Genomic DNA, 16,527 nt, shown 5'->3' with positions numbered 1-16,527 from the left:
GGTGGCATAGGCACACAAGTCCAGATTCTTTAGTCCAAAACAAAGGTAGAGTTTATTTTCACTCAAAAAGGTAGTGCAGCAACAAAAGGAAACAATACAAAAATACATACCTGCCCGGCTAGGCTCTAACTAAACATAGAATAGGTTACCTCACCTAGAATAACAGAAATCCAAAAGCCAGTAGAATCATCAATTAGCACTCCAGCCAAGCTCTGCCCAAAGTCTGCTGCTGGAGCTGGCTTCTTAAGCCTCCTTGATGAGCAGACTCTCTGTAGCTGAGTCGCTGCCGGAACATCCCCAAAGTGTGGACTACAGGGGGGTGGAATGACAGGTCCTACTACCAACCTACCTGTCATTCCTAAAAATCCAGCCCAATACTGAGCATTTACCAAAATGCTCAGCAGAAGAAAGTTGTCTGCTGAGAACAAACATTCCTTCTGGAGTTTTCTCATCTCACCCACCTGAGTAGTCTGGGTGAGATGTACACCGCCTCCATTACCTAACCAGCCATCGGCTTACAAATCCCCCCTCCTCTTCTCCAGACCGGAGGGCTGGGCATTTGTGGCCATCATACAATGGATCTGTGATAGGGCATCAGCATTTCCCAATAATTTCCCAGATCTATACTCCACACTGAAAGAAAAATTTTGCAAGGATAGGAACCATCTAGTAACCCTAGCATTTCTGTCCTTATTCATTTTCATCCATGTAAGGGGAGTATGGTCAGTTATTAACTTAAATTTTCTGCCCCGGAGGTAGTACCTCAGGGCATCCAGTGCCCACTTAATGGCCAAGCACAATGCCGTAGTTTGTCTCTGCAGGGGACAGCTTCCTTCTCAGATACATTACTGGATGCTCCTCAGCATTTACCACCTGGGACAGCACTGCTCCTAGACCTTTACCAAAATGCTCAGCAGACAAAAGTTGTCTGCTTAGAACAAACATTCCTTCTGGAGTTTTCTCATCTCACCCACCTTAGTAGTCTGGGAGAGATGTGCACCCCCTCCATTACCTGACCAGCCATCGGCTTACACTACATACATTTTTAGAAAACTTCTGACGTGTGACATGGATCTATGAGGGAGTGGTAAGACTGGAAACCACTTGGGCATAAGGCTCCATTACGTTATTTACATCCAGTTAGCAGATCCATTGAACAGATGAGAAAAAATGCATAAATTACGTAGAAGTTAGGGTTGAGCCGATCTTGAGATTTCAGGATCGATTTTAAAATCCGATTTCTGATCATTTTCCAGCCGATCGCAATCGTGAAATTTGCTCGATCACCGACCGGAATCCGATTTTTTCCAATCCCGATCGCTCAACCCTAGTCAATGCTTCTCTATGGGAAAAGTCACTTTTAGGGTTCATCTGATCTTGAGATTTCAAAATCCGATTTCCGATCATTTTCCAGCCAATCCCGATCGTGAAATATGCTCGATTGCTGATTGGAATCCGATCTTTTCCGATCCTGATCGCTCAACCCTAGTAGAGATCGATGTTAAAAAAAAAAAAAAAAAAAAAAGATCCATTTCTATCCGTCTTTTGGACGGACCTAAAAGTATGGTATTCTATGTTTTTGTGTCCGCCTTTTAACAAAGAATCGTCATCTCGGAAAACCATTATTCTGGTAAATGAGTATCCCGGGATTGCCTGTGGTTGCTCTTTTCCTATCTCTCTATGGGAACTCCAGGAACCGCATAAGATCCTGTCAATGATTATGGCATCCCCTGCAGTACTCTAGACCACCAATGAAGTGGGCATTAACACTTTAAAGATATATTCCCGTAAATTGAAGTTATTCCATATGCACTGAATAGCAGATAAGTGTTTTGTGGGGGTCAAACCGATATTCCCATTCCTCTGTGTAAATAGGGTGGCAGGTTGACCATGTACACAATTGCTTAATTCATATTGTAAGGGATTTCTGGGAACAGCTGAAACCAGAGGCATAACTTGAAACCCCTGGCCAGAGTGAAAAATAAGCAATGGCCTACCACTTACCATGTGCTAACTATAACACTGGTGTCTCCTTATGGTGTCGAGAGGCCTTTGGGCCCCCTGAGGCTTCAGGGCCTAGTAGTGATTGCTACTTATGCACCCCCTATATCTATGCCCATACCTGCCAACCTTCAAAGGACAGAAAGGGGGACAAAATAACTATTCCCACTTCTAAATTGACACCGCCCATTCTGATCCATTTTTCTTTGTGGTCCCCACAAAATAACCCTAATATTATAAGGTGCAACACAGTGGCTCAGTGGTTAGTACTGCAGCCTTGCAGCTCTGGAGTCCTGGGTTTGAATCCTGCCAAGGACAACATCTTCAAGGAGTTTGTAAGTTCTCCCTGTGTTTGCATGGATTTCCTCCCATACTCCAAAAGACATACTGATAGGAAAAAATGTATATTGTGAGCCCCTATATGAGGCTCACAATCCACATAAAAAAACCTAATATTATATGCCCCCACATTATAATGTTCTCCTGAAATTGACCCCACAGTAGAAAGTCTCTCTCCTCATGCATCCACAGTTTAATGTCACCCTCTAGCTGCCCCAGTTTAATGTCCCCTTCCAGCTGCCCCCAGATTAATGTCCTTCTCCAGTTGCCCCCATTTTAATGTACTCCTCCAGCTACCCCCTGGGTTTATTGTCCCCCTCCATCTGCCCCAGTTTAATGTCCCCACCATCTGTCTCACTACTGACCTGACTAGAATGGAGTTGCTTGCTGGTAGGTTCTAGGTCTCGGTGTATTCTGTAGTTACTATGAGTAAGTTCATGGTCTTGGTGTGTTCTGTAGTTAATATAGGTAGGTTCATGGTCTCAGTGCTTTCCGTGAAAGTGAGCATGGGGTCTATGTCTAACAGTAAGCCCAGCACAGCACAGCACATAAGCAGCAGCCCACAAAGGTCCAGATCACAACAGCATACAGCCAGTAGCCCCCCACGGACCGGTCTTCCTCCAGCACACAAGTAGCAGCGCTCCAGGGACTTGAGGCCCCTTCCCACCCCCAAATGACACCAGGGCATTCCACTCCTCCCAACACATAGGTGGCAAGATCCCAGGGGCCAGACTCCTCCAATACCCTGGCAGCACCCCATGGACCACCACCAGCAACTCCACCCCACACACAGGTAGCACCGCAGGAACCACCCCACTTATACGAAGGTAGTGCCCCAAGGACCCACACACCATACAGCAGCAACCTTTGGACCCTCCGCCACATGTAACACAGAAGGAAGTACCCAAGGGACCACCAGCCTCTCCTCAGTAGCACCCCATGGTCCCCCAAACATGCATACAGGTGGATGTACCCTGGGGCCACCTCCAGAACCCCCTCTTACAAAAGCAATAGTCCAGAAAACCCACACACAAAATCAATACCCCAGGAATCCCACATAGACACATGCAGCAGTCCCCCAGGGACAAGAAGCCTACAATAACCTGCCCCCATTACGTGCTAGCAGAACCCCAATAACCCCTGCCCCCTGTTTAAATGCCATATGCACACCAAGGAGACATACCCCCATATTTAGATGTCAATGGCACCCCAGGGACCCGTGTCTCCACCCCCTTTAGTTGCCAGAAGTGCACCAGGGACCCCTGCCACTTATCCATGTCAGGAGCATCCCCCTTAAATGCCAACAACACCCAGAGGACCCATCCCCCCCTTAAAATGTCAGACGCACCCCTCCCCCCACCGAATGCCAGCAACACTGCAAGGACCCCTTTAGATACCAGAAGCACCCTGAAGTCAAAGGCCTCCATATTAAGATGCCAATGGCACCCTTGCCCCCTTAGATGCCAGCAGCACAACAAAGACCCCTGTCCCCTCCTTAGATGCCAGCAGCACCACAAGGACCCCTGCCTTCACCCACACCCTTTAGATGCCAGCAGCAACTCAAGCATTTCTGTATGATTTTGTGCAGCTGCTGAAAACTGCAAGGACATACCGGTATATCCTTGCAGAACAGGGCAACCACTTCTAGATGTAAATACTGCATGGGCAGTCCGAAAGTGGTTAAAAAGTTTGATTTGGGTTGAATTGGATAGATAGGTTCCTAGGAGCCCTAAGAGTGTTCTACACTATGTTTTATAGATAGATTCCTAGGAATCCTAAGAGTATTCTACACTATGTTTTATAGATAGGTTCCTGGGAGCCCTGACAGTATTCTACACTATGTTTTCTAGATAGGTTCCTAGGAGCCCTGACAGTGTTCTACACTATGTTTTATAGATAGGTTCCTAGGAGCTCTAAGAGTATTCTACACTATGTTTTATAGATAGGTTCCTAGGAGCCCTGACAGTGTTCTACACTATGTTTTATAGATAGGTTCCTAGGAGCCCTGACAGTGTTCTACACTATGTTTTATAGATAGATTCCTAGGAGCCCTGAGAGTGTTCTACACTATGTTTTATAGATAGATTCCTAGGAATCCTAAGAGTATTCTAACCTATGTTTTATAGATGGGTTCCTAGGAGCTCTAAGAGTGTTCTACACTATGTTTTATAGATAGGTTCCTAGGAGCCCTGACAGTGTTCTACACTATGTTTTATAGATAGATTCCTAGGAGCCCTGAGAGTGTTCTACACTATGTTTTATAGATAGATTCCTAGGAATCCTAAGAGTATTCTAACCTATGTTTTATAGATGGGTTCCTAGGAGCTCTAAGAGTGTTCTACACTATGTTTTATAGATAGGTTCCTAGGAGCCCTGAGAGTGTTCTACACTATGTTTTATAGATAGATTCCTAGGAATCCTAAGAGTATTCTAACCTATGTTTTATAGATGGGTTCCTAGGAGCTCTAAGAGTGTTCTACACTATGTTTTATAGATAGGTTCCTAGGAGCCCTGACAGTATTCTACACTATGTTTTATAGATAGGTTCCTAGGAGCTCTGACAGTGTTCTATACTATGTTTTATAGAGAGGTTCCTAGGAGCCCTGACAGTGATCTACACTATGTTTTATAGATAGGTTCCTAGGAGCACTAAAAGTATTCTACACTATGTTTTATAGATAGGTTCCTAGGAGCCCTGACAGTATATTACACTATGTTTTATAGATAAGTTCTTAGGTTCCCTGACAGTGTTCTATACTATGTTTTAAGCTAATTTAAATTGTGGTTTATACTAAACTTCTTCAACCCAAAACCAAACTTGGTCCCAAGCCATCCAAACCCATAACAAAATGAATCTTAAGAGGTTCACCCATCTCAAGTTGCTACTCATTCTTTTAATATCAAAACCACAAGAATAGCCTATGTAGTTTCCCTACACCACCAGAAATGATAGTGGACCATCGGGACTGTTGGTGTTTGCAGCCCTAGAACATTAGGGTTGTTATTATTAACATCAAAACTACCCTAGAGTCTAATCACTCTGGCAATATTTCATCATGTCAGGGGCCTAGTTATTTTAAGGACTTGCCTACATTTACTACAACACTATAAGCAAAATTGACCATAAAAGGGTTGGTTAGCAATTTTTTATTTATGGCCCATCCTTAGGGTAGACTATAAATATCCGATAGTTGGTGGCCCCTTCACTGATCAGCTGTTTCAGGTCACTTCTAATACCTGTATTATACAATGCATGGAGCTGGAATCACATAGCACCAGTCCCTGTATAGTGACTAGAAGCTGATACTGCAACTTAGCTCTCATGGGGCTTATTCTTATGATTTCCGCACAGAGAAAGAGTCACCCTGAGTTTCTGCTGGAGAGCCAATGGTGACTATATTTCAAATTCTCCTTCGGTAAGTTTACAAAGTCCTTTAATCCTCCTGGTGCTATGTTGTTACATCACACTGAGAATACAGTTAATACTCAACATCTTTAATAATAAAAGTTGTAAAGGCCCTGATTTTTTCATGTCGTCCCCTCCAAAAAGAGCCAAATAAGATAAGATAAGATAAGATAATCCTTTAATAGTCCCACCTTGGGGAAATTTCAGAAACATAAATAAAACATTGTATGTACTCCAAAGTGGTTCCATCTAAAACATGCAACTTATCACACAAAGAATAAGCCCTCATACAACTATGTCCAAAACAAAAAAAAGTTTTGAATTTTGAAAGGTAGAAATGGAAAAAACAAAAAAATCGCTGAGTTTAATGCCCTGACTCGACTGTGTCCTTGAACATTAATGATGTTCTAATTTCTCTAGTACATTGTAACCTATTAGCAATGATTAACAGCTCCTTACATGCAAACTTGTAGACAGCAGGAATCCTTGTTATTTTCATACTTATGGTGGTGGTGGGTCCCATTGCCTTCGGGGCCCATATGTGGCTGTACAGACTGCTCATGTGTAATGTTCCTTCTATTGGGCTTTTCATAGACTGACACAGAATCTGATTTCTTAATCAGAAAATGTGTTACATTCTTGTGTACAGCCTATGTATGGGTCAGAAATGTTAGTTGAATGAAGAGAACAGAAATCAAAATCCCATCAATATTTGGTGTGACCTTTGCTCTTTGGAGGAGTCCTGGAAGTCATGATATGGCCCCCATAGATCCGTAATCTCAACATCATCCAGTCTGTCTGGGATGACACGAAGAGACAAGGATTGGAGCAAGCCTACATCCACAGAAGATCTGAGCTTAGTTCTCCAAGATGGCGGCAGCACAACCTCCCTGCCGAGTTCCTTCAAAATATGTTTGCAAGTACCGAGAAGAACTGATGGAAGGCAAAGGGCAAAGGGCACACCGAATATTGATGGGATTTAGACTTCCCTTTTCTTCATTCACTTTATTTTAATTGATAAAAGTAAACGGAAAACACTAGTGATCGGGTTTTGGTTATTCGGGTCCACATGAGTAAGATATATTGTGGGTAAATATAGAGAGAATCACTCAAAAGAGCCCTTCAGTATTCTATAATAACTCTTACTAGGATGAAGCAATGTGAACAAAACAATGTGCGATGTGCTTCAATAAGTTTTCAACTATAGTGACACGATATGCAATTTTTCCCTTTTAGCAGATCTTTGACATGTTCAAAAAGATCTCCCAGTCTCCTGTCATTGGCATCTCATTGGTATGCAACTGCTCCAGACTAGAGATGGGTGATGTTTGGGTCCATACCTTAAAATGGCTTAAAACATAGTGTAGAATACTATTAGGGCTCCTAGGTTCCTATCTATAAAACATAGTGTAGAATACTGTCAGGGCTCCTAGGAACCTATCTATAAAACATAGTGTAGAACACTGTCAGGGCTCCTAAGTAACTATCTATAAAACATAGTGTAGAATACTCTTAGGGCTCCTAGGAACCTATCTATAAAATATAGTGTAGAATACTGTCAGGGCTCCAAGGAACCTATCTATAAAACATAATGTAGAACACTCTTAGGGTTCCTAGGAACCTATCTATAAAACATAGTGTAGAATACTGTCAGGGCTCCTAGTAACCTATCTATAAAACATAGTGTAGAACACTGTCAGGGCTCCTAGGAACCTATTTATAAAACATAGTGTAGAATACTGTCAGGGCTCCTAGGAACCTATCTATAAAACATAATGTAGAACACTCTTAGGGTTCCTAGGAACCTATCTATAAAACATAGTGTAGAATACTGTCAGGGCTCCTAGGAACCTATCTATAAAACATAGTGTAGAATACTCTTAGGGAGCCTTCACACAGAGTAACGCCGGGCTCAATGTGTGCTTCTTTTTACTGCCGTAGAAATGCGAGGCTAGCGTTAACGTCGCGTCTACGCGGCGTTTTTTTACTATGAGCGTATATGCGGCGTTTGGCCACATAGGCATGTCAAGCATCTTGACTTTGTGACGCTCGTTGTGCCCAGGTCACCGTTGAGGCATAATTACAGGCCTCAACATTGAATCCAGATTGATGACATCACAGAAGAGCACCAAGCGTCACCAGGAGTGTACTGGACACTATGAGGAGGGCCAAAAGAGGTAACAGTGAGTGAGTATAAGGTTTTTTCTTTTCACTTCTATCTATTATACTCTGGGGTCTGAAGAGTATGTGGAGGCCATCTTAGTTTGTCCAAGACAAATCTGCATCTGTTTGGTTTCATAAAAAAATGAACAATTTGTAAACCCGGCTTGGTAGGAACCTATTTACCCAACTCTACTTCAGACGATGTTACATGTCATCAATTGTGTCCTGTGACGTTTTCTGATGGCTTCTATGAACACCATTTAACTGGGTTTAAACACATTGATAAGCCAGTAGGTTTGCACCATGAAGACGCGCTGCACTATACTGTACACCACCATTCTGGTGACAAGCTGGGGTGACTTAATGAAATGGTACGCAGGTATGAAACCAGAAGCTGAAAACTGATCTTAAACTTTGCAATGTCTGCCGGGCGTCTACTTCATTGTTCCGACACGGGGCATCCCAGCTTGTTCGAAGCTCCATATACTGAAGATCTCATTGTAGGTTGTTTAGTTCAGATTGCTTTGACCTAGTGAGAGTTATTACAGAATTTTCGAGGTCTCTTCTGAGTAATCTCTCTGTATTTCTAATCAGGTCAACTTGTCCATGTAAAGAAGGATTATACGGTAGGTCTGCAAAACTGTGCGGCTCTTTAAAGAACCCTTAGAAAAGAAGAATTCTTTCTACTTCCAGATCGCAACCATTAGAGCAAACCTGGAAGTTTTTGTTTTCACAAATTGTCTTTTTCCTCAATTTGGAAGGTCTTTGAAGGTGAAGGCAGTAAATGTATTATTTCTTAACTGCCAGCATACTGTTCAGATCATCCTGAAATCCAGACTGCTTCATGTATGTAAAGTTTATAGCTAAAGCGTGACATTGCTTTTACGCAGGGTAAATGAGGGAGCTAAGGCAATGATAATACAACGGGTGTAATACCATAGACTGAAACCTAAAACCTTGATTTCTGCTTCTGTTTTAAAGCATCACCACAATAAAAGGAGGTGATGTCTCACAGTGACAGCATTGCAAAACTGCATCCAGCTGTTGCATCCTAAAAATGTTCACACTTATGTCAAGGTGCTTCTAGTTCATTCTGGTAATCTGTCTGTGCATTACATAGAGAGTCCATTGAACGCTGGGCCCTATATAATTTTAATATCGACATTGTAGGAAAATGACATACCTGATTCCGGACTCGAGATGGGAGCCTTGTTGGATCTGAAGGAGCTCCTGCACTTTCCTCAGGGTTGGTGCACTTTCAAGGTATCAGTGGGGCTCTGCTAGATAGATTATGATAATTAGAGATGAGCGAACTCCTGAAGATTTGTTTAAGGTTCAGACTTTTTGGCCCAAAGATTTGATTTGGATTGAATAAGTTCCTCACAAACTGGAAGTGATTTATTATACTCTGGGCGTTCTTCAAACGCCAGAATACCGTGTTTCCGCCAAAATAAGACAGTGTCTTATATTAAATTTCGGTCCTAAAGATACGCTATGTCTTATTTTCTGGGGATGTCTTATTTTATTTTTGTGTGCTGCTGCCGCCACTGCGCTACGCCGAGATGTGCTTGCTGCGCAAAGACTGTGAAGAAAAACATTGCAGCTGGCTGAATGCTGTGTGCGGTGCTCCGTGTGCACAGGAAAGCTGGATGCTGCCACTGTTGTGATACCATACGTTGTATCCACTGTTCCTGCTGCTGTGGGATGAGCTGGGAGATTGGACTCACACCGCATACGATGCTTAGTGTATGTACAGTGGGCATCTCCCAGCTAATCCTACAGAAGCAGGAACAGTGGATACAACGTATTGCAGCAGCATCAGCTGCAATGTTTATCTTCATACAATTTTTGTGCAGAAAGATTATTATTATTATTATTATTAGGGGATGTCTTACTTTCAAGGCATGACCTATTTTCAGGAAAACAGGGTATGATAGGTGAAGGCCCAGCGGAGGATTGGAAAAATAACACACAGTTATATTCACCTTTTTGCACCTCTTCTGGCCTTCTGGGTGACATCATGTGCGCCAGGGACAACAGCAAAGCCTGTGATTGGTCCTCATTGGTCCCATGGGGCATGCTGACATCACCCAGAAGGCCAGCAGAGGACACAGAATGAGCGCCAGGCACAGAATCCTCATGCCAAAATTGGTGTTCTTGAGAGTACAGAAGAAAGTGTTTTTGTACAGCAAGGGGTCACAATGTGCTGATAACAGACAGGCACAGGAGGTGCTGCAGGCGATGTCAGCTAGACTGAGTCAGTAGTTTTCTAACAAGTGCAGGTGAGTAGTACTCGTACATATGGTATGGCTCCCTAGGTCTAGGTTTAGGATCACAGTGGAACCACAGAAACTTCAGCCTCAATTGTATTCAGAAGTCTGTTACAAATAGAGAGAGCCGGCTCATCGGCCTCATGAGTAACAGTTAAGCTGATGTAAGTTATCTAATAATAATTAGATCTAATAATCTATTGATGCAGGTTGCAGCAGAGTCCTTAAGCTGATGCCCAGTCTAAAGACATTTACCATAGAGAGATGTTTAAGAAAAACAGTCTCTTCACAGCAACTCAAAGAGGTAGACCGTAAAATACACAACACCCTGAAGAGAAAGCCACTACTGTAAGAGAAAAAGAATGAGCAGCTAATGCCATGCCATGACTTTCATACAGAGAGCTGACAAGTGCCAGAAACTAACTATCCAAACAGAAAAGGTGCTGAAAACAGACTGACAACATGGTTTTCTCTGTCTTGAGGGCAAACCTCACAAGATTTGTTTTGTTTTGGGTGGTGGAGAACCAAGATTAATTTCGAATCAAGCAAGTTTGGTATGGACCATAGCTTAGATTGTTTAAAACATAGTGTAGAATACTCTTAGGACTCCTAGGAACCTATCTATAAAACATAGTATAGAATACTCTTAGGCCTCCTAGGAATCTATCTATAAAACATAGTGTAGAATACTGTCAGGGCTCCTAGGAACCTATCTATAAAACATAGTGTAGAATACTATTAGGGCTCCTAGGAACCTATCTATAAAACATAGTGTAGAATACTCCTATGGCTCCTAGGAACCTATCTATACAATATGGTGTAGAACACTGTCAGGGCACCTAGGAACCTATCTATAAAACATAGTGTAGAATACTCTTAGGACTCCTAGGAATCTATCTATAAAACATAGTGTAGAATACCGTTAGGGCTCCCAGGAACCTATCTATAAAACATAGTGTAGAATACTCTTAGGACTCCTAGGAATCTATCTAGAAATATAGTGTAGAATACTCTTAGGGCTCCTAGGAATCTATCTATAAAACATAGTGTAGAATACCGTTAGGGCTCCCAGGAACCTATCTATAAAACATAGTGTAGAATACTCTTAGGGCTCCTAGGAACCTATCTATAAAACATAGTGTAGATCACTGTCAGGGCTCCTAGGAACCTATCTATCCAATTTCTAGCTCTCTAAGACAAAGACAGCTGACGTGAATGAGACATGTATTTCTATGGAAAAAGCAAATGGTAAGCAGAGGATACAAACTGAGAGTTTTCTAGACATACTCAGCAATTACACAGCAACATTGTAGAAAATTTGCCCATTTTGATAACTTGTAAGTACTACAGGGGCATATTGTTATTTTGGAGCTAAATTTATGACTGTGCCAAGTTGAAAAGTGATGTTGACTTTTCTAAAAACAAACAACCAAAAAAACTGTGGCAGTGGGGATAGCTGTTGCTACATGTGTGTCAGCACATCATAGAATAATATAATGGACCAGGCCACAGGACATGTCTGGCTGAGTGGTGAGAGGTGGCAGTACGGCCTTCCCTTAAATAATAGAGATTTTTTTCAAGCATAATCAGCATTTTATTGTTATAACAGCAGATTTTATGTATTTTATGAAAAAATGTTAACTCTTGCCCAAAAACACCTTTACGAAAAGATTTTTCACTAACAGGACTGACTTTGTCAGTAAAACCTATGTAAAACAAACTACTCTATTGCAAATACAGACTTAGACAAAATTAGATTATTTTCAATGAAAGGGTTAATCTATCTAGGATTTCTATTACTAATCTTTTTTTTATTGATTAAATCTGACTAAACTGTGTTCTAATTCTCCTACTCCTAGCTGTATTGTAAGCTTTGTAGCAGTCAGCGCTCCGTATCATGCAGTGATGAATAACACATCCATCTCCTACTTCCACCATTACTGAAATGCCTTGTGCTCTAGACTTCACAACCTTATATATTGTATATGACACCAGTGTACATATATATTGTATATGTACAATGTCCACCCACCACTGACTATTGGTTGAGAGGTTGTCAGGTAGTGATTCATAAGACACGTCATCCCTTTAATTATTTCTTTTAAGAACTCCCACAAAATAGTTCTGTAGTTTCATTTACACCCCCAGAACATTGGTAGCTTCACAATTCCTTTTCATCATCACCACTGCAAGACTCTCAGAAGTGATCCGAAATTCCCAACAGTTTAAGGGTAGGCTTATATCAGCTGACCACTGGTTAGGCTATAGCTGGTCCCCTCTCATTATCTTAGCCTGCTCGGATCTGATGCCAATTGTCTGAGCAACAAGTTCTTTTCATCTTTACCAAATCAAATCAAAAAGCTTTATTGACACGTCCGAATAGATATTTGGCATTGCCAAAGCTGGTAAAGTGTGTGTGTGGGGGGGAGTTGGATTCGGGTGGGTGAGTGGTGGGTATGGGGGGGTGGGGTGGGTGGTTTGGGGTATAACAGTCTGTGGAGTCTCATCTTCCTCTTCGTTGGGGACCGCTATATGGGGAGGTGGGGGTGGCTTTACTCTTTAGGGTCTGACTTGCATGGTTGCTACCTGCCCCGACTTTTCCTATTCTGTCGTATGAACTCTGCCAGCCCTGACCCCAATGACTATGATTCATTGTTTTTTTGTACTCCAGTACCACACTTCAGAAACACCATCTGCAAGCCATTAGATTAGACCAGTGATTCCGAAAGTGGTCCAGGTGGACCCCAAAGGGTCCATGGGAGACTCAACAGAAGACCCGTTAGATCTAATCTTCACATATTTTGTCGAGTTTTGGGAATATGGTAGAAATATAGCAGCAGGGGGTCCACCGAAACCAGTAACATTTTGAAAGTGGTCTACGAGAAAAAAAAGTTTGGGAACCTCTGGATTAGACAGAGACTATGCAACCTGAGGATACCCTGTATAAAGTCCTTACCCCATGATGACAAAAAACCATAACATACCCTTAGCCAAATCCATTAGTGACTTAATAGGATCGTGCTCCATTTTCAGGACATCTCTTATAGGGGTGTAGAAGCTCTACCGTCCATGAGCTGTACGGGGATAACCGTACCACTTACAATTAAATGAAACCTTAACATCTGCTAACTCCTTACGTTAACAAGTCTCCTTAACCTGCTTTTTTTCCTTACCTCTTTGGCAACCGAGTAGAGTTTTATACTTTTATGAGACACCAAACAGCCATAAGTATTCGAGCAATGATTATTCTGTCTGACTCTATACCCATTAGCTATAAACTCTAAATCGCCCGTGGTCAATAATATTTCCAAATGGAATTTTTCCTAGGGTAAAAAAAAAAAAATTTCAGTGTCCACTCGAAAGTAGACAGGTGTTTTTCCCCACACGTTATACAGTGAGCTACTGATTAGAAAGCGCAATTGGTTCAATCTGTTGCCTAAACCTAGGTTTCGTTGGCTGACGTCCATTCATCACTGTTGGAGTTCAAGTCTGTAAACTTACAATGACCTAAGGAAATCTGCACACGGGATTTTTAAAGCCAGGCTGTCAACCTTAACCGACTGAATCATTGTAGGTTATTCAGAGCTACGGGGAGATGTATTATGAGACAATTGGCAGTCTGTCAGAGTTAATAGCTGCCATGACATTGAAGCCGAAGCCACGGTAACCTCTCCATGGGCATCGCCTCATTAGGAGTGACCGGAAGACACCAGTCTGTTCCAGAGATTATGACCCCCATGAATAGCGCTGTGCAATTAGTGTGGCCCGAGTTACTCGTCTGAATGAAAATCACCCAGCTTGCCCTGAGAGGATTTGACTTCCAATTAGGTAATTATAAATCTCTAGGTGTAGACTGATAATCTTTCCAGTATATCTTCTTAGCCACCGTGCCAAGTAGGCCAGTTAATTCATGTGCATCTTCATCCTGATAGAAAACCTTATTTTCCTTCCCAATGCAGCATCTGTCAACAGCGGGAAGTTATGATGCGTCGTAAAAAAATGAATTTTATCTTCTGGAACACACGGGAATGGCGGCTCTTGGATAATTCATGGAAATAGAAGGAGCCAATATAGAAAAATGGAACATATTCGGTGTTGAATGCTGATCCATAATTTATACTTTAGTAACAAAAGAGGGTGAAATATGGTAAAAAGCTGGGGAACGTATATGTCTGCCTAGAACAATGGAGCAGAGGTCGAGGGCATGGAATGAAGCGCAGAGGAAAAGTGTTTGCCCCATTTCAGATGCCATTCGAAAAAGCTGCCATGCCCAAAATGTAATAGTTACCTAGTAGATGAGGTTGGATGAAGACATCAGTCCATCAAGTCCAACCTATAACCCTACAATCCCTACAGTGTTGATCTAGGGGAAGGCAAAAAACCCCATAAAGTTCATGCCAATTGCCCCATTTCAGGTGAAAAAATTCCTTCCCGACTCCAATCTGGCAGTCAGTATAAAACCCTGGATCTACGTGTCCTTAAAATCTAGAGTCCATAACCCTACGTAGAACAATTGCCCAGAGGTTTAGGACATCGCAGGTAAAAAATTGTAGCAAATAAACTGCAGTGGAAAAGTATTTGCCCCTGAGATTGTATTTGACTACAGTAAGAACCATTTTCCCCAAAGTTAGAAGATCGGCCACATGGGTAAATCTTCCCAATATTGCTCGGTAGACAAATTTTACTCTAAACTGCTACAAGTTATCTAAGAAGTGAAGAAAATGGCAGACATCTGCCAATGTCGCTGCTGATTCCTCAATTGGGACTTGAATTAAAGGAAGCTCCTAGTGATAATGGATGATGCAACCAGTAAGGTCTAGTAGTTCAATATATGATAGTAGAAGGTCTCTAGTTCATTATATGATCCTATGTACGATAACACTCGTATCCCTCTATATCTAGACATTGTGGCACTAAACATTCCATGTCACATTGTACGTTTTAGGGATATATCAACCAACTGTGCACATTGGGGTGACCACTCATTACATAGATAGACGGGGTTGACCTTCTATGAACCAAAAAAGTTTTGTTCTCCAGATACTGGACAAAATTATTTTTTTTTAATGGAGTGTCTATAAATTTCTGGACGTTTGGCAATCCCATTAATTTAATTGAGTAATATGTAATAATTCGGGGAATGGGTGGATTGGAGAATAGAGACAGATTAGCAAATTTGGGACTGTCCAGATTAGAAAAAAGACAGCTATGGGGAGACCTAATAGCAAAGTACAAATACATAAAGGGACAATCCAAAAGTCTTTCTAATGATCATTTTACTCTTAAATCTCTGACATCCTTTAGAAGTAGAGAAAAGAACATTCACCAGCATCATAGATGGGGTCTCTTTACTGCCAGAGCAACAAGGCTATGGAACTCACTGCCACAGAATATGGGTAGCAGATTTTTTGGGCATGTAAGGGCCCCTTCACACGGCATAAACGCTCGGCTCATTCTGAGCCGTACATGCAAGCGCTTCTAAACACATCCCATTCACTTCAATGGGAGTGCACGTAAAGCTGGCTTTACGAGCACTCCCATTGATGTGAATGGGAAGTGTTTAGAAGCGCTCGCGTGTACGGCTCAGAATGAGCTGAGCGCTTACGCCGTGTGACGGGGCCCTAAGTTGAACAAGGGTTCTATACGGATTGCTCAATGTGGAATCAGGAAGATAAGTTTAACAAGCCATTTAATAAGGAGGTGTTCTACTGTACATGCTGTCTGCAAGGAAGTATTAAGATTGCCTTGGTAGACTAAATGTAGGAAAAGAGGGAGACTCCCTCCCCACGGGTGTGCTGCTGAAGCCGGGATGCTATGAAGGAGATAATCAACTGCTATGCCAGCTGCTGTAAGTGCTTTAAAAGACTTTCAAATTGTAAATTGAGATAGCAATTGGAATGAACTGGATTGGTCCCGAATTTTCAGGTTTCACCCAAACCCAAAATTGTTTGGGGTTCACAATCCACAAACCACTATTATATATTGAGGTTTCTTCAGCCCACAAAGCATAAAAGTGGAGGCCCAGAGGAGGTGCACGAACACAATAAACAATTATGCTTTCCTTTCCTGGGAATCCTTGCAGTATCAGGCATTCCCTCAGAGTCCTCTTACAGCCTCCTTAAGATAAGATAATCCTTTAATAGTCCCACCATGGGGAAATTCAGTGGGTCCTGAGGAACCACCGAGGCTCAATTGGAGGGCACTACTTACCTCTCTTCTCCCTGGCCCCTTCAGCTCCTTCATGCTCCAGTAGTGTGCTCTTACTAATGGATAGGTTCAGTAATGTGGGACACTGATGGGGCCCAACGAGTGTGTAGAAGGCTCTAGTAGCGGTCACTGATGGAAATC

This window comes from Leptodactylus fuscus, chromosome 3 (genome assembly GCF_031893055.1).
Source record: "Leptodactylus fuscus isolate aLepFus1 chromosome 3, aLepFus1.hap2, whole genome shotgun sequence".
Classification (NCBI taxonomy): Eukaryota; Metazoa; Chordata; class Amphibia; order Anura; family Leptodactylidae; genus Leptodactylus; species Leptodactylus fuscus.
This window is presented reverse-complemented; position numbering follows the sequence as displayed.